At 44.2% G+C, this 17,362-nt stretch overlaps 1 pseudogene; it reads left to right on the forward strand.

Annotated features, from left to right (window-relative positions):
- Nucleotides 1-16,576: 16,576 nt before the first annotated feature.
- On the forward strand, nucleotides 16,577-17,097 carry LOC118590371 (annotated as a pseudogene).
- The last annotated feature ends 265 nt before the right edge of the window (nucleotides 17,098-17,362 follow it).

The raw sequence follows: 17,362 nt of genomic DNA on the forward strand, positions 1-17,362 counted from the left end.
ATGATAACCCTAAGGGTGTGGTAGTGGCACACATACCTCGGTGGTAACCAACAGCTCTCTAACTGGACTTAAGACCTGCTCAACAAGAGAGATATCATGCCTGGTACTGGAAACGGAGGCAACTACTCAGGGCTAATGAAGTCATGGATATTGGAGAAGAATCTACAACCACTTTACCAACCAGCATAATTTCTAACTACATTCTAAATATTTGTCCTTATTCCCACAGGTAAGTATATTCCTCACCCCTCATCAAAGATGGAGCCCATTACAGAAAATCACAACCAATCAAAATGCAGAGCTGTGGAGCCCAGTCCCAATGGATACACCTACAAAACATCCTGCACCTGAGGCTCAGGGAATGTTGCAGAAGAGGGGGCTGAAAGACTGTAAGAGCCAGCAGATTAGGGAGTGTTCTGTGAGATGGTGTCTCTCTCTCTCATGGTGTCTTTAGTCCATGTCAGAAGCTACTATCAAAGTCTCATCAACATGACTGCCTAACAGGAGCTGAACAAGGACAAGAACAATAGACATGCTAATGTGGACATGAGGAAGTCCAGGCATCCTCAGCTACACACAGAACCACAGGCAGCTAAGGCACGCTGAGAGTGGGGACATAGTCTTTCCTAGGGAGGAGCACAGCGATTGGTTATCCAACACCAAATGGTTTGCCTTGAAAACATACATACAAGTAATGGTACACAAATAGAGCAGGGCGTATGTATATATTTAGGAACATATATCTGTACACACGTATGTTTGCAACAACAATTAGTGAAAATGAATTTGAGAAAGTAAGGAAACGTATATGGGAGGAAAAGGACAAGGAAATGATTATCTCAAAAAATAACAGATATCATTAAAAAATAAAGTAAGCCTGAGCTGGCCAGACGGCCCAACAGGTTAAGGCATTTGCTGCTGGGCCTGACAACACAGAGAACTGAGGATGCAAGTGCATGGTGTTCACACGTACATGGGTGTGTACCCCACATCTACACCCACCCAATAAATCAATGTTGCAAAGAAGTGAATAAAAGAGGAAGTGAGTCTGGAGTTAGTAAGAAGTGTTTTGAATGAGAGGAGATAGCTTTTAGCTGTGCCTTGAATTTCTTGTCTGGAGTCCCCAGGCGAGTGTGTGAGGAGGGAACCTGAGTAAGGAGGGAAGCTGTGGTGGAGAGCTCCACAGGAACATGAGGACAGAGAGGTCACAGGGTCACAGAGGATGGAGTAGGGTCTCCAGAGCTGAGCTGGGGCTGCTGGAGGAAAAGCAGCCCCGCCCCCTTCATCCGGGAGACCTGGCGGTGATGTCAAGGGCACACTGTTGAGGATGGCAAGCAGGCATGTACCTGGCCTTTGGCACGGGGAGCTGTCCTACTCCCCACAGTCTCCCTGTTGCATGAGAAGGCGGCAGGCATCTTGTTCATTATGCCTGTGGCAGAGTGGCCTGTTTGTTAGTGCAGCTTCACCAAGCAGAGCCTGACTGACAGGCACAGCTGCGATCCCCTGACATACAGCGTAGCAGTGAAGTAAACCCATCATCCACCGCCAGACAGCGATGATGCCTCTGGCCGCCAGGCTCCTGTTTTTAGGTGGCCAGTGGGTTCAGTTAAGGACTTTACATCACAAGGCGGAGCCCTGCCACCGAGAACTGAGGGCACACAGGCGAGAACACATCAGCTTTGAACCACAGAGGGCAAGCCAGCATCTTCTGGGCATGCCACCCTCAGGGTGCTGACCCCTCCAGGCTGCAATGGCCTCTCACCCTTCCCACCTTCTTGACCTTGCCCATCTTTCAGAGGACCAAAGAGGAGGGCTAGGAAGAGGGATTGCCCTACATGTCCTCTAACAGCCTCTCTCCTTCGTGCTGCCCTCTAACGGCCAGCCAGAGGTGACGCTGCTCCATTTCCCAAGTGTTCATGGCCACTCAGGTTTCTTTATCAGGATGACCAGCACGCAGGGCATTTTCCTCTCTCTTCCTCCCTCCCTCTCTCTTCTTTTTCGTCTATCCTTCCTTTTTCTTTTAAAACCAGGTCTCATATCGCCTAGGCGGGACTTGAATTCCTGATGTTTCTGCCTCCTCCACCATTATTTTCCTTTCTTTTTTTTATTAATACAGTTTGCCTAGTTAGTATGAAATGATATCTCATTGTGGTTTTTTTTAAATGAAACTATTTTTTAAAAAATGTTTATTTTATTTTAAGTTGTTTGTGTGTGTCTGTGCATGTGTGTACGTATATGTGTCTGTGGATACGTTCGTGTGTGTGTGTGTGTGTGTGTGTGTGTGTGTGTGTGTGTGTATCTGTGTCTGTGGGTACATGCACAGGAGATCTGGTGCCCAGAGAGGCCAGAGGTGTCAGATCCCCTGGAGTTGGAGTTACAGTGATTGTGAACCACATGACATGGATGTTGGGAATCAAACTCTGGTCCTCTGCAAGAGCAGCAAGTACTCTTTGAGGGGGGGGGTGTATTAATTAATTGTTTTTACATCCTGATGACAATTTTCCCTTCCTCCTTTCCTTCCAGTCCCACCTCCCCCCATATCCACTCTTCCATCTCTCTTCAGAAAAGGGCAAGCCTCCCACAGATATTAACCATCCATGCTCTATCAAGTTGCAGTGAGTCTAGGTACCACTCTCCTATCAAGGCTGGGTAAGGCAACTCAGTAGAAGAAAAGGGTCCTAAAAACAGGCAACAGAGTCAGAGACAGGCCCTGCTCCCACAGTAGGAGTCCCACAAGAAGGCTAAGCTATAAAACTGTCCCATATAAGCAGAGGGCCTAGGTCAAGTCCATGCAGGCTCCATAGTTGTTGGTTCAGACTCTGCAAGCTCCTATGAGCCCAGATTAGTGGATTTTCTTGTGGTGTCCTTGACCTTCTGGCTCCTCCAGTCAGTCCTTCCTCCCTGTCTTCACAGAAATCCCTGAGCTCCACCTAATGTTTTGCTGTGAGTCTCTGCATCTGTTTCCATCAACTGCTGGATAAAGCCTCTCTGACGACAGTTGGACTAGGAACCATATATAGCAGAATATCATTAGGAATCATGACTATTTATTTATTTATTTATTTATTTATTTATTTATTTATTTATTTATTTTACACGTTGTGTTTGGTTCTATTCTAGGTCTCCAGGTTGTCTTGCCTCTGGGTCCTGTCATTCAGACAGTGTTAGGGATGAACTCCCTTTCATGGCATGGGTCTCAAGCTGGTACGCCAGTCATTGGTTGGCCACTTCCACAATTTCTGTGCCTCCTTTACCCCAGTACATCTTGTAGGCAGGGCAAATTGTAGGTCAAAGGGTTTGTGGCTGGGTTGGTGTCCCAATCCCTCCACTAGAGGTCTTGTCTGGTTATAGGAGATGGCCAGTTCAGGCTCCATATCCCCTATTGCTAGAAGCCCTAGCTAGGATCACCCTCATAGATTCCTGGGAGTTTCCACTGCACTAGGTTTCTAGTTTTTCCCAGAGATGCCCCCCAATTCTAGTTGTCTCTTCCAGTACTCTCTCCACCCTTCCCTGCTGCAGGCTACAAGTACATGAAATAGAGATTCAGCTGTATATGATAAAACTAAACCTAGAAGGGTTAAGGAATTCTTCTAGAGGAAAGTCAAATATCAGGGAATATTTGATGTTATTTGGCTTTTAATATATCAGCTGCTTCCTACTATCAATTTCTTGTGCACCCATAACTCCTAGGCCATAACAGCAAACAGTATAAGCTTCTCAGACCTACTGCTGGTCTGAACTAGGTAACACCCCTACACAGACAATGCCTGTCTCCTAAACTTAGGAGACAGGTGGATTGTAGATATATAGCTTTGTTTCTTGTGCAAATGAAGCTCAGACCTTCCTTCCCAGACAGGCCAAATGGCATTCCAGAGCAATTAACTCAGGACAAAAGAGTTTTTTGCATAACCAGGTAGAGAGAAGGCTGGAGCAGAATTCCTGGTCCAGCTCTCCCCACACCTGATCTCCCCTGTTCCCATGCCCACCTCCCCATCCAGACCTCCCCCATCCACCTGTGGTGTCCATTCTGTTTCCCCTTCACAGTGAGATATATCCCACTCCCCCTCCCTTGAGCACTCCTTGATACTTAGCTTCTCTAGGTCTGTAGACTGCAGCATGATTATCCTTTATTTTTCAGCTAATGTCCAGTTATGAGTGAGTACATACCATGTTTGTCTTTCTGGATCTGGGTTACCTCACACAGAGTGATTTTTTTCTAGTTCCATCCATTTGACTTCATATTTCACAATGTCATAGTTTTTGACGCCTGAGTAATATTTCATTGTACCACATTTTCTTTATCCATTCCTTGGTGGAGGGATGTATAGGTTGTTTCCAGGTTCTGTCTTTTGCAAATAAAGCTGTTATGAACATAGTTGAGCAAGTATCCTTGTAGTATGATTGAGCATCCTTTGGGTACATGTCCAAGAGTGGTACAGCTGGGTCTTGAGGTAGATCGACTCCCACTTTTCTAAGAAACTAGCGTATTGATTTACAAAGTGGCTGTACAAAATTGCACTCCCACCAGCAATGGCAGAGTGCTCCCCTTGCTCCACATCCTCTCCAGCATGAGCTGTCACTTGTGTTTTTGATCTTAACCATTCTGATAGGTATAAGGTGGAATCTCAGAGTCATTTTGATTTGCATTTCCCTGATGACTAAGGATGCTGAACATTTCTTTAAGTGCTTTTTTACCATTTGATATTCCTATGCTGGTAATTCTCAGTTTAGATCTGTACCTCATTTTTAATTGGATTATTTGGTTTGTGGATGTCTAGTTTCTTGAGTTCTTTATATACTGTGGAGGTCAGCCCTCTGTCGGATGTGGGGTTGGTGAAGGTCTTCCCCATTCTGTAGGATGCTGTATTGTCCTATTGATGGTGTCCTTTGCCTTACAGAAACTTTTCAGTTTCATGAGGTAGGTCCCATTTATTATTATCAATCTTAGTGCTTATATGATTGGTGAAGTTGTCTCCTGTGCCAGTGTGTTCAAGGCTAATCCCCATTTTTCTCTTCTGTCAGTTTCAGTGTATCTGACTTTCTGTTGAGGTCTTTGATCCACTTGGACTTGAGTTCTGTGCAGGGTGATAAACATGGATCTACTTGCATTCTACATGCCAACATCCAGTAAGACTAGCACCATTTGTTTTTTCCCCCTATTGTATAATCTTGGCTTCTTTGTCAAAAATCGAGTGTCTATAGGTGTGTGGATTTACTTCTGGGTCTTCAATTCAATTCCATTGATTCATGTGTCTATTTTTACACCAATACCATGCCCTTTTTATTACTGTATCTCTATAGTAGAGCATGAAAGCAGAGATGGTGATGCCTCTGGAAGTTCTTTTATTGTACAGGATTGTTTTAGCTATTATGGGTTTTTTCCCCATATGTTGTTAAGTATTGTTCTTACAAGGTCTGCAAAGAAATGTATTGGGATTTTAATGGAGATTGCATTGAATCTGTAGATTGGTTTTGGTAAGATTACCATTTTTACTATATTAATCTTACCTATCCATGAGCATGGGAGATCTTTCCATCTTTTGATATCTTTTCCATATTCTTTCTTCAAAGACTTGAAGTTCTTGTTATACAGGTTTTTTACTTGCTTGGCTAGAGTTACTCCAAGATATTTTATATTATTTTGTGGCTGTTGTGAAGGGTGTTGTTTCCCTGATTTCTTTCTCAGCTCATTTATAATTTGTATATAGGAGAGATACTGATTTGTTTAGTTAATCTTGTATCCTGCCACATAACTGAAGGAGTTTGTCAATTGTAGGAGTTCCCTGGCAGAATTTTTGGGGTTACTTATGTATACTATCATACTATCTGCAAATAGTGAAAGCTCGACTTCTTCCTTTCCAGTTTGTATCTCCTTGATCTCCTTTTGTTATCTTAAAGTTCTGGCTAGAACTTTGAGTACTATATTGAACAGATATGGAGAAAGTGGACATCTTGTTCCTGATTTTAGTGTAATTGTTTTCAGTTTCTCTCTATTTAATTTGCTATTGGCTATTGGCTTGCTATACATTGCTTTTATTATGTTTAGGTATGTCTGTTGTATTCCTGGTCTCTCTAATTCTTTTATTATGAAGCAGTGTTTGATTTGTCAAAGGCTTTTTCAGCATCTGATGAGATAATTGTGTGGTTTTTTTCTTTCAGTTTGTTTATATGGTGAATTACATTGACATATTTTCATGTGTTGAACCATCTCTGTATCTCTGGGATGAAGTCTACTTGATCACAGTGGGTGACCTCTTTGATTTAATTTTGGATTTGGTCTGTAATTCTCTTTCTTTGTTGAGTCTTTGTGTGGTGTGGGTATCAGTGACTGTGGCCTCAATAAAAAGAATTTGGCAATGTTCCTTTTGTTTATATTTTGTGGAATAATTTGAGGAGTGCTGGTATTAGCTCTTCTTTAAAGGTCTGATAGAATTCTGCATCGAAACCATTTGGCTCTGTTGTTTTGTTTTGTTTTGGCTTGGCAGATTTTATTGATTGCTTCCATTTCCTTAGGGGTTATAGGTCCATTTAAATTATCTAATCTTGTTTTACCTTTGATAAGTGGTATCTATCAAGAAAACTATCCATTTCTTTTAGATTTTCCAATTTTGTGAAGTACAGGTTTTTGAAGCATGTCTAATGATTCTTTGGATTTCCTTGGTGTCTGTTATTATGTCCCCCTTTTCATTTCTGATTTTGTTAATTTGGATAGTCTCTCTGTCTTTTACTTTGGGCAAAGATTTGTCTATTTTGTTGATTTTCTCAAAGAACTAACTTTTTGTTTCATTGGTTCTTTGTATTGTTCTCTTTGTTTCTATTTCAGTAATTTCAGCCTCCAGTTTATTTCTTGCTGTGATATCTTCTTGGGTGAGTTTGTTTCTTTTTGTTCTAGAGCTTTCAGGTGTGCTGTTAAGTCACTAGTGCAAGATTACTAGAACTTCTTTATGTGGGCATTTAGTGCTATGAATTTTCCTCTTAGTACTGCTTTCATTGTGTCCCATAAATTTGGGTGCATTGTGCATTCATTTTCATTGAATTCTGGAAAATCTTTGATTTCTTTATTTCTGTCTTGACCCAGTGGTAATTCAGTAGAGAGTTGTTCAGTTTCCATGAGTTTGTAGGCTTTCTGTTGTTGTTGAAATCCAGCTTTAATCCATGGTGATCCGATAAGATACAGGGGGTTATTTCAATTTTTTTGCATTTGTTGAGACTTGCTTTGTGACCTAATATATGGTCAGTTTTGGAGAAGGTTTCATGAGGTGCTGAGAAGAAGGTATATTCTTTGGTGTTTGGGTGCAATATTCTATAGATTTCTGTTATGTCCATTTGATTCATAACATCTGTTAGTTCTATTATTTCCCTGTTTAGTTTCTGTCTATTAGACCTGCCCATTGGTGAGAGTGGGGTGTTGAAGTCTCTCTCGATTGATGTGTGTGGTTTGATGTGTGATCTAAGCTTTAGTAATGTTTCTTTTACAAATGTGGGTTCCCTTGCATTTCAGCATAGGTGTTCAGTATTGAGACATCATCCTGGTGGATTTTTTTCTTTAATGAGTATGAAATGTTTTTATCTATCTCTTTTGATTAATTTTAATTTTGAAGCCTATTTTTGTTAGATATTAAGATAGATAGCCACACCAGGTTGTTTCTTAGGTCCATGTGATTGGAAAACCTTTTTCAAATCCTGTACTCTGAGGTAGTGTCTGTCTTTGAAGTTGAAGTGTGTTTCTTGTATGCAGTAGAAGGATGGACTGTTTTCATATCCATTTTGTTAGCCTGTGTATTTCTATTGTTGAATTGTGTCCATTGGTATTGGGAGATATTAATGACCAATGATTTTTAATTCCTGTCATTTTGTTGTTGTTGTTGTTGTTGTGGTGGTGGTGGTGGTGGTGGTGGTGGTGGTGGTGGTGGTGTGTGTGTGTGTGTGTGTGTGTGACACTGTGGAGAGCCACAAGAGCCCAAAACAAGGACACCACCACAGTCTGACTTGGTAAACTGTTGTGGAGTATTATTTTGAGGTGTGTTACTTTTGTTTATGTTGCATTTGTTTGGCTCTGTGAAGCTGTGTTACAATGCCTGTCTAAAACACCTGATGGGCTAATAAAGAGCTGAATGGCCAATGGCAGAAGAAAGGATAGGCAGGGGAGAGGGATCTAGCAGCCAGAGAAGAGAGGACTCCAGGGTTCAGCCACCCAGTTACACAACCAGCCATGGAGTAAGAATAAGATTGACAGAAGTAAGAGAACAAGACAAGCCCAGAAGCAAAAGATAGATGGGGTAATTTAAGAAAATTAAGCCAGGCTAAGGTCAGGCATTCATAAGTAAGAATAAGCCTCCATGTGTGATTTATTTGGGAGCTGAGTGGCAGTCCCCCGCCCCCCAAAGAACAAAAACAAACAGCAGTAAACCAATGAGTTTCATTGGGTTATTACAGGAATAAAAATGACTCAAAGACAGTTGCTTCACCAAAGCCCACTGCAGCATGGGTGACAGCTCTGGTATGGGTCTGAGATTGCTCAGAGATTCACCACAACCATGACCTAAAAGACATCTACATCTCTGCAAACCTGAGTCTAGTGACGGGGGAGGGACCAGAGAGAGCCTAGAACAAAGAAGGCTTAGAGAGAGAAAAATCTGAACCCTGGCTATCAAAGTGGTAGAAAGAGGGGTAAGGCCCCAGTGGCCACAGTGGCCACAGTGACAGCCCCTGTTGGGCCACAGCTTTCAGAGGGTACCTAGCAGAACTGGTATGGACCAGAAGAATCTGTTTAATTAAAACAAAGTGTTGTGGAGGTTCCCATCAAGGCCGTGGCCAGCCTTGGATTTGGGGACAAGTGAGGCAGGAGTTAGGGGTTATAGTACCCATGGGGGTGTGGGAGCTCTATTGACAGCTGGTGGGTAGTGTGGGCTGGTGGCATCTAGAGTTCCAGTCCTGGCTACAGATAGCGGACAGTGAAGGGAGCTGAGAGAAGTACTCATAAGGAGCTGCTCTTGTCCTCACTCTCTCTGTCCCTTGCTTGGTCTGGTTCCCATGTCCATAACTGGAAAAGGTTAATGGAGACAGTAAAAATGAAACCACAACCATAGAACACAGACTGTTGGTGTTTTCTGAATTGAAGATTGTGACCCATTGTTTTAAAATTATTTTCAAAAATAGAAATAACATACAATCCACACAACATAAAACAAACAGACAAAACTGTGATTTGGTGGCCACCTCCTATTTCCAGAGCCAATTCTTTCAAATTCTTCCAGTGTCCTGAGGGTCCCTCTGACTCAGGAAGTGACACTGTGTTCAGCCTTCTCATGAGTCCCACAGATGTGCTGCAGACAGAAAGGATGATTACCTACACCTCCAGAGGTTTTTGGATGCCTCCTTTTCAGTCTGAACATTGAGGACATGTAGATGGCCTCCTCCAAATCCCTAGGTTGTCTTTGCTCCCAGTATGCCAGAAGCCCTCAGGCTCATAAGGCCTTTGTATGGATAATAGGGATTGGGAACTGGTGGCTTTCTCTAAATGCTGGGCCTATCTGATTTTTTGACTCCCAGTTCACTGGAGCCCCAGGGCCCAAGGCTGGTCAGAAGAAAACCCTGCATCAGGCTGAACACCCAGATCTCAGTGGAACCTCCAAATGTTATGGGTCTAGGGTGGCTCAGAGATTCATTATAACCATGAATACATTTCAATAAGAAGAGACATTTTATTCAGATACCAGCACTAGGACCACACCCAAGAGCACTCCTAAGTTGCAGCACCGAGCCATATTTTTTGGTTTTTCAAGACAGGGTTTCTCTGTATAGCTCTGGCTGTCTTGGAACTCCCTCCTGAGACCAGGCTGGCCTTGAACTCAGAGATCCCATCTGCCTCCGTCCAGAATGATGGGATTAAAGGCGTGCGGCACCACACCCAGCAGAAGCTAATTTTGACATATATGTCTTGCAGTAAGCAAGCTTGATTACAAAAGCAGGAGTGGCCTATTATCTTTCAAGAACAACAAAATTTTCAAGATCAGTCAATTTTGATAATAGTCTTCAACATCTGGGAAAGGGGGAAGTGGGCAAGGTATAGCCTATACAAACGAGGGGTTTAGCCATCACAACTCAGGAAAGCTGGAAACCTGGAGCAACTTGTAGGCAGCTCAACAGATTGGAGAGTGTCCTTTCCTGGTCTGGGCCTCTTCCAAGCAGCTCTGTGTGTTTCTCAGAAGTTCTTACTGCTTATACAAGATTGGGGATGGAGGGACCTAGTGAATCTGGTTAGTTTCGGGACTACCTGAAGCTTCTGAGTTATTTATTCTTGATCCTGAAAATTGTGAAAGACCAGTTCCAACATTGTTAGGGACCAAGATTTTAGGAACCAAACATGAACCATGGAAAGTACTAGCTAAGCCAGAGAACAAGTCATAAGCCCACTGCCCTTCCCCAGAGCAGTAACACCTGTTTACTAACCGGAGGCTCCCAAAGATAAGAACATTCTACAGTCAGGTGCCATGGCAACCGAATGTAAAGAGCATTCCATGGTCAGGTAGCCTAGCAACAGAACAAAAGGCCCCTGACCAGTGACCTTAGCCAACTTCCTGCAGTTGCACGACCTGCACGTCTCCCACGTTTTGCACACCTTCCGTGTTCTGCACGCCTTCCACGTCCCTTCCCCTTCCCTCCTTCCTGCCCCTTCCCCTCCTATGCTATATAAGCCATGCGGAGAGAAATAAAGATTGGCGGCTTGATCAGAATCCTGCCTTGCTGTCGTCTCTTGTGTCCCAGTTCTTTCATTCGCTCCCACAGGTGGGTCACCCCGTTGAAACCCTGCTGGCCAGGGCACAACATTTTTGAGCCACATCTGAAGCAAGCTTCAATTAGATACTGGCCAGGATGATGGACTCAGGCCAGGTCCATTCCCAGGTTTCCAGAAATGGCAACAAGTCACATTTTGCTGAGTTTTACAAAGGCACAACTACAATGCTGCCATATTTCCAATTGGGTCCAATGAAGCAATCATATATTCTGACATATTTCCTGCCTGCATACCTCCTGTTTACATCCATCCAATCAGGGGCAAGCATAATCCTAACATATTTCTTGCTCGCATAGCTCCCACCCACGTGTGATCAAGCACTTCTGGTGCAGAGGGGTCAAACACAGGACAAACAGGAACTTATTCTTAACTGTCTTACCTACAAACAAAACCCTTCACCTGCCAGGTCTATTTTTCCTGTTTTGGTCTCACATTAACTTCTGGAGTCTTAAGTAGCCTCCCGTTGAAACATCCTGTGACTTAAGAAGCATCCCTGAAGGATGGAATGTATCAACTCACAGGTATTGTTATACAACAATGACAAAAACCATCTACAAAGTATCTGCAAACTGGGCAGCAGGGTTGAATGGGTTTCTGGTAGCCTATAGTTCTGTAGGCCTTGAAGTCTGTATCAATAACCATGTTTTGGTCTAAAGAAGGGTTGTATATGGGAGGCAGAGCCAGGCGGACCTCTGTGAGTTTGAGGCCAGCCTGGTCTATAGAGCGAGATCCAGGACAGGCACCAAAACTACACAGAGAAACCCTGTCTTGGGGTGGGGTGGGGAGGGAGGAGGGTTGTATATAGCCTGGGAGAAGGATTGAATATATCCACTCCACCAAGGTGTCATATCTGACTGTCTATGAGTCTAGTTGCTGGGTGAGGCCACGGCTGAGGGGACAGAGGTGGGATAAGGCTGCAAGGCCAAGAGAATGTATAAGTCAACAGTGTGTGACCCCTTCCCAACCCAAATGTTACGGGGGCTGGAGCCAGCTCCTGTAGGGCCTAGGAGGTTCCAGAAACTTCCTCTCACACATAGTATCCACTTGAAACCAATTTTTCCAGGTATGATGCTGTCTTAGTCAGGTTTTCTATTGCTGTGAAGAGACACCATTGACCACAGCAACTCTTATAAAGGAAAACATGTAATTGAGGTGGCTTGCTTACAGTTCAGAGATTCAGTCTATTATCACAATGGGACATGGCAGCATGCAGGCAGACATGGTGCTGGAGAGGTAGCAGAGAGTCCTAGGTCTTTTAGGCAACAGGAAGTGGTCTTTCTTATTAGGTGTAGCTTGAGCATATATGAGGTCTCAAAGCCTGTCTCCACAGTGACACACTTCCTCAAACAAGACCACTTCTACCTTTAGTGCCATTCTCTTTGAAGGGTATTTTCATTCAAACCACCAAATTCTACTCCCTGGCTCCAAAGGCTTGTAGCCATATCATAATGTAAAAATGTATTCATTGCAAACTTGCACAACCACTGTGGAAATCAGTATGGTGGTTTCTCAGAAAATTGGGAATCGATCTACCTCAAGACCCAGCCATACCACTCTTGGACACATACCCAAGGAATGCTCAATCATACTACAAAGATACATGCTGAACTATGTTCACAGCAGCGCTATTTGTAATAGCCAGAACCTGGAAACAACCTAGATGCCCATCAACTGAAGAATGGATTAAGAAAATGTGGTACATATACACAATGGAGTACTACTCAGCAGAGAAAAACAATGACAGCATGAAATTTGCAGGCAAATTGATGGAACTAGAAAATATCATCCTGAGTGAGGTAACCCAAAACCAGAAGGACAAACATGGTATGTACTCACTCATAAGTGGAAACTAGATAGAAAGCAAAGAACAATCAGACTGCAACCTACAGAACCAGGAAGTTATATAGCGGGGGTTGGGGATGGGGGGTGGGACCCTAGGGTGACTGTGGCTTATAGTAAGTTTTGGTTTTGCTCAACTACTAGTCAAGCCTCAATAAAACATTTGACAATTGGGATGGGAATTTGTACTGTATCAAGCCGATAATAGAAAAATACATTTAAAAAAGTGAAAAAGACAAAAAAACCCAAAAAATTTATTCAATCCAACTTCAAAAGTCCCCATAATCTATTACAGTCTCAAACTTATTTAAAAGTCTAAAGTTCAAAGACTCTTCTGAGATTTATGCAATCTCTTTAACTGTAATCTCCTATAAAATAAAATAAAATAAAATAAAATAAAATAAAATAGGGCTGAAAGGATGGCTCAGCCATTAAAGGCTAGGCTCACAACCAAAAATAAAATAAAATAAACCCATCACATACTTCCAACTTATAATGGCACAAGATATACAAAACCATTGCAAAACATAGGAAGGGAGCATAGTGAGGAAATACTGGGCTATGGCAAGACCAAAAACGAGCTGGGCAAACTCTAAACTCTGCCTCTCCATGTCTGATGTCAAAATGCTCTTCAGATCTCCAACTTCTTTCAGTTCTGTTGACTGCAACACACTTCTTTCTTGGGCTGGGTCCTCTCCCTGTTAGCAACTCTCCTTGGCAGGTGTCCCATGGCTCTCTAATATCTTGGGGTCTCCAAGGCAATCCAGGCTTCAACTTCACAGCTTCATGCAATGACTTCTCTAGCTTCCATTCAGGGACACCCCTGACATGTGCCTGGCCTCAGTGGTTTTATTCCATAACCCCTTTCTTCTATCCTTAACTCTAAAGCCAGAACCACGAGGCCAAAGCTGCCAAATTCTGCTGCTTATTGGGGCTGGAACATGGCCCCCTCATTCAATTACATCTTCACCAGCTTTCTGTCCTTCACTGCCTAAGGTTGACTATCCTGAAACTGGATCTCTAGACCAGGATGGGCTCAAACTCAGAGATCTGCTAGCCTCTACTTTCTGAGTATTGGGATCAAAGGTGTGCACCACCATACCCGGCTCTAAACTTTTCTTTAATTCCTTTTCACAAGTTGGAAACAGCTGGGTGGGATCTTACCCTGAGGTCACCACTCCCTTTATTCCATTTCTTAATCTGTTTATCTCCTTGAACACAGAATTTAGCTCCATTCCACTTCCTGGTTCTCCTTTTCTCAATCTGTACATTTTATATTTTTATTTGCTCAGTTTGCTCCTCTTTATTATAAATCTTCATTAGAGTTAACACTAATAACTACATGACCTATACTAGGTTGTTTTGAGATTTCCTCTGCCAGTGGAATTAATCTAAAAATCTTCACTTTAGCCTCAGTCAGACATTTCAGACAAGGGCAAAAAGCAGCCACATTCTTTGCCAAAGTATCACAAGAATGATCTCTAGGTACATGTTACTATTCTTCTCCTTTGGAACCTCTTGAGCCACCCCCCACAGTTTATTAAACCTGTCTTCCATGTTCCTATTAGGATGGCCCATTAGGCAGCACTTGAATTTCAACTGCTTTTCTAATCCACAGTCCCAAGGTCCATATTACCCTAAACAAAAAATGGTCAGGCCTATCACAGCATACTCCAGTCCCTGGTACCAACTTCTGTCTCAGTTAGAGTTTTTATTGCTGTGAAGAGACACCATGACCCCAACAACTCTTATAAAGGAAAATATTTAGTTGGAGTAGTTTGTTTACATTTCATGGTGGGGTATGGCAGCATGCAGGCAGACGTGGTGCTGGAGAGGTAGCTGAGAGTTCTATATCTTTCAGGGAACAGGAATGGTCTGTTTCACGGGGTGTGGCTTGAGCATATATGGGATCTCAAAGTCAGCCTCCACAGTGACATACTTCCTCGAACAAGGACCTACCTCCTAATAGTACCATTCTCTTTGGGGGCTATTTCTTTCTAACCACCACAGAAGGTCCTAGAATAAGGTTAAGTCGGCAAAAATAAAGTTGAGACGAGGGCATCCCTGTGGCTGAATGCGATTCTTGGCTCCTGTTTTGTCTCAAGGACAAGGATAACCACATGTCCTCTCTGAGAATCATCAGGGATCAGAAAGCTCCAATTGTGTCAGTGGTGAGAGGCCTCACAGGGCTGGTGAAGTGTTGATGTTCACTAGTGGGACTGTCTCTAGCTCTGAAAACACTACCTTTACAAGCCGAACACACGGTTGGGCTACTGGAGGCAGTAATGAGTGGATGAGTGAACAATGTTCCCCTCTCATCCTGGGACTCAGCACCCAGTGGTTCATTCCCTGTCCCCCAGGATGTGTGAGGAGGAAGGATCAAGAGCAATAGGTCCTAGACATGGCTACAGCCATGACTGAACAAGGCTGTTCAAAGTGCCTGTGTACACAGAGGCCTGCCCCACTCCTTTGGCAGAGGATGATGTTGGTCAATGAGGTGGCAGAAAGATTAAGTTCCAGCCTCTGCCCAACTGATTAGGACTGGTGAAGTCTGTTCTACGTTAGGGAGAGAAGGGGCATGGGCTCATTTGAGATATGGGTGCCCACCGTCATATGTGACTTGCAGATAAGGTGACTTGCTCAGTGTTACCTAGTGCATGGGATTCAAGGGCCAGGAAACTTCCAGCTTTTAGTAGAAAAATGAGCATGTGGGAACAGCTCTTGGGCCACTCTAGAGTTCCTTCTGGTTTATGGTTTGGATATGGGCTTCATGTACTATTCACAGGCTGAGATACTAACCCCCCAAGTGATGTGGGGAGGTGGGGCCTTTGGGGGTTATAAGTTCTTTATGAAAGGGCTTCAGAGAGCTTCATTTACCTTTTGCCATGTGAGGTCAGAAGGAGAAGGCCCCATCTGTGAGCCAGGAAATGAGCCTTCAGCAGGCAGAATTTCTGTTGTTATCAGACACCCAATGGATGACATCTTATACTGTAGCCCACCAGAGTAAGATGCTTCTGGATTCATTGCCTAAGGCTGCAGGGGATAATGTCCTGCATGCTGAGTGGCTGAAATAATAGAAACTGGTTCTCTCATGTCTCTGAAGCTGAAAGTCCAAAGGCAGGTTATTACCAGGTTCTTCCTAAGGATTCTAGAGGGAGGATCTGATACAAGATGCCTTGGCATAGAGATGGATGCCTTTTCTTGACGTCCCCCATCAACAGTGTCTGTTCAATTTTTCCATTTTTATAAGGACACCAATTTACTGGCTCAGGGTCCCATCCCTGGTCTCATTTAAGCTTAATTATCTCCTGATAACTCCTGTCTGGATATATAGGCCCATAGGAGAACACAGCATGTGAGTGAGGTGCAGCTTACTCTGCAGCAGGCACATGTACAGTGGGCAGAGAGCAGGGAGGGCAGGAAGATACATCCCCTGCTACTTTTTCTTTTTAAAGCTGCTTTGTTCTAGGATGGAAAGACCTGAGTTGAAGGGTCTTCAGAACTTTGAAGGGGTCAGAGCACCCCACTCCTTCTGAGACCCCGTTTTCCTGCTGTGGGAAGAGGTGCTTTTACTGCCCTGAGGAGGTATGCTCTCTCCCAGTTCACCAGGCATTTAGACGGGAACAAGAAATCTTTTTCCGAGAGGCTCAGCTTCTCAGGGGAGTTGAGGTCACTCTCCCTCGGGGAGATGAGCCCACCAGCCAGCTCCTGGGTTCTGGTCCACAAGTTTCTAGCAGGTGCTTCCTCGCAGATGCTTCTACGGGACAAAGGCAGAGCCACCAAGGCTCCCATCAGACCATTCTGGTAAGTGACCTGCAGAGCCCAGAAAGCCTGGGAGGGTGGTAATCAGGACCAGGGTGCAATGACCCTCTTCTCAAAGCAGGGAGGAGAGTGTTTCCCAGCTGGCGCTGGCCCCAGGAGCACTGGCCGTGGGAAGCAGAGTGCTGCAGGTCATAAGCCATGGCCTGGACTTCCGTCCTGCTCATGCTGGTGGCCCACCTGACAGGTAAGGAACCCTTGGGGCCCAGAGCCTCCTCCTGGCCCCTCCTCTTGCCTTGCTCTGCCCCAGTGATGGCCACACTTTTGTCTTCTCAGGTTGTGGCCCTCAGCCCATGCTGCATCAGCCACCGTCTGCCTCTTCCTTGCTTGGAACCACCATCCGCCTCTCCTGTGCCCTGAGCAGCAACCATAACATCAACATTTACAGCATTTACTGATACCAGCAGCGTCCAGGCCACCCTCCCAGGTTCCTGCTGAGATATTTCTCAGGCTCAGACAAGCACCAGGGTCCCAAGATACCTCCTCGATTCTCCGGATCCAAAGACGTGGCCAGGAACCTGGGGTATCTGAGGATCTCTGAACTGCAGCCTGAGAATGAGGCTGTATATTACTGCGCCATGGGGCTCCGGAGCCAGGAAAAGGAGAACTGGATGCTGAGGGAGAGAGGAAGAGAAAAGTAGTTTACAGTTCGGAATCCCGGGCTCTGGAGACATTCAGACCCTAATCTGAAGGTGCCGTTTGCTTTGCTCAGTTAGACTGGTATAGGAAGGAGGGGTAGAGCATTGGGACTTCGCAGAGCCAAGAAGATGGAGCCATTCAGCTTTTCTGTGTCTTGCAATGTTGCTGTGAGCCCCACTGGAGGCTGGATTATAGAATTAAAGCTGTTTTTCTGAGTTTGGCTTGGCTGGTTTGTGATATCAGAACCAATGTAATAAATGGCTAGTC

Source organism: Onychomys torridus, chromosome 8, assembly GCF_903995425.1.
Source record: "Onychomys torridus chromosome 8, mOncTor1.1, whole genome shotgun sequence".
NCBI classification, from domain to species: Eukaryota; Metazoa; Chordata; class Mammalia; order Rodentia; family Cricetidae; genus Onychomys; species Onychomys torridus.